At 34.8% G+C, this 6,114-nt stretch overlaps 1 long non-coding RNA gene across 2 annotated transcripts; it reads left to right on the top strand.

The window, feature by feature from the left end:
• The first annotated feature begins 213 nt into the window (after positions 1–213).
• On the top strand, positions 214–3,258 carry LOC113274735. 2 transcript variants are annotated; one of them, XR_003323187.1, is made up of 3 exons: positions 214–399; positions 812–900; positions 2,729–3,258. It is a non-coding gene; the product is annotated as an uncharacterized LOC113274735 (long non-coding RNA). The 2 variants fall into 2 exon arrangements; XR_003323188.1 differs by having other exon boundaries at positions 216–399; positions 818–900.
• Positions 3,259–6,114: the final 2,856 nt, after the last annotated feature.

Genomic DNA, 6,114 nt, shown 5'->3' with positions numbered 1-6,114 from the left:
ATGCATAACGAGTTATGTCTGAAAAGATAGTATGTATAACCAGTTATGTATTGATTCATGTAATAATTTCATATAATTATGGATGTCACGGTATAAAAAATTAATTATGGATCTGAGAACCAGAATATACTTTTTTTGATCTCCCCCTAATTTCCGCAATTAAATAAGGTTTCAAGGGTCACTGACAAGTAGGATGATCAACGTCGGGACCTTTTAACTCCAGGGTCAGGACCTTTACAATACTCCACCCCTTAAACCTTTGTTTATATAACCCAGGTTCCATTCCCATTCCCTCTCTCTACTGCTGTTTACCGTTCTTCTTCCTCTTCCTGCTTTTTCATCTTTTTGAGGTTCTACTGCTCTTTATCAGGAACACCTCTTTTTATTATCCAAAGACAAGTAAGTAATCTAAACCCTTTGTTTAATTTTGTGAAAATCGTCTAATGCATGATGTTTTTGTTTATTGAGATGATTGATGCTCTGAAATTAGGGTTTCTGGATATATGAAATTGCGAATTTCAAAATTAGGATTTTGTTTTGTTTTCCCAAATCGATTGGAGCTTGATGTTTGATTATAATTGAAATTTAAAATGATTGACTGCAGGGTTTCAATTGGTTATTGTTTGATGGGTTTCAGTAACCTTATAATTTTAAAGTAGAATTAAAATTATCTTGATTTCTTTTAGCAAATTCATCTGATAGCTCTCTCTATTGTGCAATGCGGCATGCTTTCTCTTTTAAGTTATTGCTTTCCAAATGCATATTTCCACATGTTGAACTGAATTAGAAGATGACACTTTCACAATTGAAGTTACAGAACGGAACCATAATTATGAGGGTTCAAATTTTGGGGATTGCTTGATTTGAAATCATCACTGTTGTTAAACCCTTCGATCAATGGTAAGGCCTCGTCTCCAGATTATTTTCTAGGTGGTTATGAATTGATTGATCAATTGTTTCAGCTTTACTTTATGATGATGCATGTATTGCTGAGTGATGAAGATTGAAATGAGAAGGTGGCACCCTTTTTACATACAGGCAGTCGAGCACCATTTGGATATACTGTGTTTTATGCTTTCTGGGTTTGATTTTTCGTTTTTGGTTTGGTAGGCTTAGATGTACTAGTTGGAGATAATTTATGTCTAGATTTCAATCTAAATGTTGCTTGTATGAATTACTTGCAGTTATCAAATCATGCTGGGATAATGAAATTGTAAAATACAGTGAGTTAGAATAAAACATTTCTGAAGTGGGGGGGTGGGCAGTTTAACAGGATTATATTTTAGGGGGTTGGGATATTCTTGGTCTCTCTTTGGTTTTGAGTCTCTAAAGAATTTTTCACTTTATGTTCAGTTTGGGTTTCTTTAATTTGCTTCTTAGTATATTTAGTCTCTGCAATCATAACACACATTGGTCATTACTACTAGAGATGGATATGGGTCCTGTTCCATGAAAAGTCTCTATTAATAGTCTTTGCTTACTGAGTTTTGGTTGCATGTGTAGTGTATTAATGTTTGATATTTAGAGAGATAGACCGGAGTTGTGTTTGGTCTTATTTGCAGAAAAAAAAAACATCCAGAAATAGATAGTGACTCAGTAAGAATCATTTCTCATCTTTTTGGTATGATTAAGTTAAGGTCTTATGGTTACAGGATGTTGTGTTTGGGTTCATGATGATTTTGTTAGGGTTTTTTGCTTTTGGTAGTAGTATAAGAAGGTTTTGAGGTTTTGCATTGGAGTTCAAAAGATCAAATATCCTCCTTTGTATAATTCAGTTACGATGTTGTGTACTTTCTTTGCTTTTGTGTACTTTCTTTTGCATTTACTAGACGTGCTTTTGTTTGTTTGTACTTTTCACTGAACATTTTGAACTCAAAAAGACAAAAAACTATGGTTTTAAGTTTTTTTCTCAGTTACCGGACTTTTCGGAAAAAAAATCCGATATCCGATAACTTAACCTAAGAATCTTGTTTTTCTTTTTCACATTAGTTGATAAAGTTTTTGGATCTCAAAATAATGAGAATATCAATTGTGAAGTAAGCAAAAAACTCATTAAGGGAAAGAATGTTGGAAGCCTCAAAGGTTGAAATGTTCACTATAAAGCATTACTGTTAATCCAAGCAATAAGACAAATCGACATTTTTTGTTTCCCTGTTTGGTATTTTATAATCAATGATTTTTTTGCTTTTGGGTTAAGTGATGAAGTTACTGATGTGTGTTATTGATTTGCATTAATTGTGAAACTGACCAATTAGAAGGATGTTTGTTTGTTTGTTTCTGATCACCATCGTTGAATCTAGAAACTTAGTTAGCGGGATACCTCAGAAATTGAGTTTAGGGGTCACAAGTAGTAAAGGAGAGCAGCTAGCTTATTTTTTAATCTGTGAGGATCTGGCTTCTATTGATAATCTATGTAATGTATTAGACTAATCAGGCACTCCTGTTTGCTTCTACTCAAACAACTCTGTTGGTGCTTTTCATGTACTTTGGTGTCTGGCTATGTCAATTCATCAAGAATGCTTCATCGACAGTGATTATATTTTAGAGATATCTATGAAGTATGAATATGTAGTCATGTAACCAAATAAGCAGATACATATAGTAGTAGTTCACTTATGTATGTATATTCCGAGTCACATTAGTCAGATATGGTTATGTTATTAGTAGTCAACTTCAGTTGTTTTAACTGCCTTGCTTCATATGATGGTTGGATAAATGAAATTCCCAGCACCAAGGAATGGCGAAATAAGTCAAGGCGCAAAGACTATCCACTAGCAGTTGCAGAGCTGAAGGGTAAAGGCACCAGGAAATATTATTATGACCGGAGTAGTGAGAATAGGAGGCCTAAGACACATGAGGTTCGTACTTCATCAACGCCCAGGAGAAGAAGTGCTCGAATTGTGTCTCTAGCGATAACTGGATTACAAGCACCCAACCCTATGGAGTAAGTGGTTGTGCAACAACAAATGACAGATGTTCTCCGTTTGATATTTGAGGATCCTGTGTGGGATAAATTTTTCATCTTTACTTGTCAATTATAATTAACATGCTCTGTTGGAGATAAACATTTCTTCTCCTTGGCTCTAGCATGTACTCGTGGAACAAGTGTATCATGTTATATAACCTTGTTGGCTGAGTAAGTGGGTACTACAACTTGGTGGTGGGGAGGATATTATGGTCTGGTTAATTTGTTTGTCAGTTGCTCTTCTGTACAACAGCTCAAAAGAAATTTATGGAAATGCAATGGTCTTTTCTTTAGCTTGTGCAGATTTGGTTTTATTCAAGATTTGACTTGTCACAATCAAATGAAGTGGAACAAAAATGTTGCTTTAGAGATAAGCTTTAACTTTAATGTAATGGGCAGATGTATTGCAAAAAAAAAAAAAATTGATATCCATAATATATTCTACAAAGAAATGTCAACAAAGGGATTATAATGAAGCAACTTCTTCTTGTATATTGAATTAACAATGTGAAAGGGATAATATTTGAGATTTGCAGCAAAACAAAACAATGCGCACTGCAGAGTAACATCAGCTCAAGTGCTCCCAGTAAAAGAATGGTACTACACTAGACTACTGCCCTGTTGAAGCAAATGTACCACTACCTCTCATCACTAGTCCACCACCCCCTCCGCCTTCTGACAGTAATAAGTAACGCATTCCGGCTAGTGTCTCCCCGTTTCTTCTATTCACAAACAAGGCTGCGCCTTGCGTTAGTCCTAGATCTACATCCTCTTCGTATTCCACCTCTTACAGTAGTGGTAGCAGCTCCACTCGTCAAAATTTTATTGGTCCAACAAGTTGAAAATTCAAGAGTAATCTTGAAATGTAAATAGAATTTGAGTACTGCATCCAGGATCACTTAGCAATACACACACATTCAATACAATCAACTTTACGAAGAACTGGCCTACATAGACATTTAATGCATTAACATATTCAGAAAATCTCTGGAAATGAGTTCTTGTTCGGTACACACATTCAATATGATTACTGGCCTACATAGACATTTAAGAATTCATTAACATATGACTTCGATTAATTCTTTTTTACCTGTTTTAAGTACTTTTTGAGAGAATGCAATTTGGAATATGCATAGTAGAAATTCATATTAGTTGTGCGCAAGAATGAATCACTGAAGATATACCTAGACGCCAGTTCAATTGGTATCTGCATGAAGCAATCGAACTGTATATAAGCATTTGGGTTTACTTAATGAGAACTCATCAAGTAGCCATTGTTGTACTGCAAAAGTGTCCTACAAATGAAGAAAATAAGTAAATTTAACATACTGACTGGTATTACATTTTCCATTCTGTACTAGAAAACACATAAGAATGCCAGTCTCGTCACATCAGAGGTCTAACTGGAATTATCCAATAAACAGCCACAATCAGCACAAATTTAAGATCACTAAGACGTTACCTAGAATTTAAGGACAAGCAAGCCATTACAAATCATAATATTGAATCAGTGAACTTTTAGCAGTGCGCATCAAAGTAACTTCATTCACCAACACTAGTCTCAGAGCTTAAGATGTATGCTTGAGTTATGGAGAGATTAAGGCTAAATCAACCAGTCAAGCAGTGAACACAGAGCAATGATTTTGCTTAAGCAAATATTAAAAAATGTAAATGGAAAGTAGAAATAAGACTTCAGAAATGATTTCAACTCAAGCATATCTATCACAGTTGAAGTCTTAACAGACGATCAGTTTCCCGTGTTATTCTCTTATATTAGTAGAGTTATGGAGAGATTCAGAGGAATAAATCCAAACAAAAGGATTTTCAGCAAACTCAAATTAAAATACCACAAGAAAATTAGAGGGAGGGAAAGATGGTTAAACTATTAGGTTTTGAAGATTGAACTGATTCATTGAAAGGAATCCATCAATCAACAACACCAAAATTAATGAAATTAGGGATTTAAAGCAATCCACAATAAAATCTGAAACCCTATATTTACAAAATCAGCAACAACTTTGAGATTCAAATATTTGCTATGCAGTGAACAAATTATAAACTCTCAAAACACATCATGAAAACAGAAACAATAAACCCTAGATTTTAAACATCAAACGAGAAGAAGAAAATAAACCCTAATCTTTTAAAAAAACACAAATTGAAATCCTAATATAAAGATCTGAAAATTACTTTGTCAAGGGTGAAAGAAAAACATAGCTGAGATGATTGTGCGAACCGAAACAACAAGCAAAAGCTTCGATCTGAGATGATTGTGATAGAATCAACAAGAAAGGGCTTCGATAATTTCAAGGTCAGGGAGCTTCGATGATTTCAAGGTTAGGGAGCTTCGATGATTTCAAGGTGAGAGAGAGGCTTGGTGTGTTTCAAGTGATGCCATTTGTGTTCTTTATAAAACAGATTTAGGTGAAAAACTCGGCGGGAAATTGAGGGGGAAGCGAATGTTTGAAATAGTTCAAAATATCCAACATAGAGGAAAGAAAAATGGGGGAGAAGGAGCGGGAAGTCAAAATTTTGATGATCTTCTTTTCCTTCCGGTGTGAATGTGGAGGTGAAATATGTGATTTGATCCTGTCCCTTGACTCCTTGACTTCATGCTTCATGCGGATAGCAATCGAATGGCTGAAACGTATTTCATTTATTTCATACGGCAACTTATTTTATTTTATTGCATGCGGATTACAATCAAAAGGCTGAAAATTAGCTATTCTAATTTCATACGGATCACCCACCTTCTAGGCGTTTTATCAAGGTAAATCAAGCCAATGACATACCCTTCTCTAATTCACTGGATATTCAAATTGCTTTCCATGTATAATGTTAATGAATCTAAACATATTGACTTAGAGCTAGCACTATGGAGAGGGATATCCCTTCCCTATCCCTCTTCATCCCTCAAAACACCAAATTGTCATGTACTATGGTCTATCATTTCCATTGTAGGGAAGGGATATGGAGAGATTCCCTACAAGGTTGATCAGATCTGATCATTCTTATAGGGAAGGGAAATCGTTCGCGTACTGAGTACCCGTTTACTTTTTCACTTTACGAGTACTGAGTACTCGTTTTTTTTTTCTGGTTTTTATACTTTTACCTTAAAACTTTCCTTTTTCACTCCTTTTTTTTTTTTT

The sequence above is a fragment of the Papaver somniferum genome, chromosome 4, assembly GCF_003573695.1.
Source record: "Papaver somniferum cultivar HN1 chromosome 4, ASM357369v1, whole genome shotgun sequence".
Classification (NCBI taxonomy): domain Eukaryota; kingdom Viridiplantae; phylum Streptophyta; class Magnoliopsida; order Ranunculales; family Papaveraceae; genus Papaver; species Papaver somniferum.
This window is presented reverse-complemented; position numbering and strand designations above follow the sequence as displayed.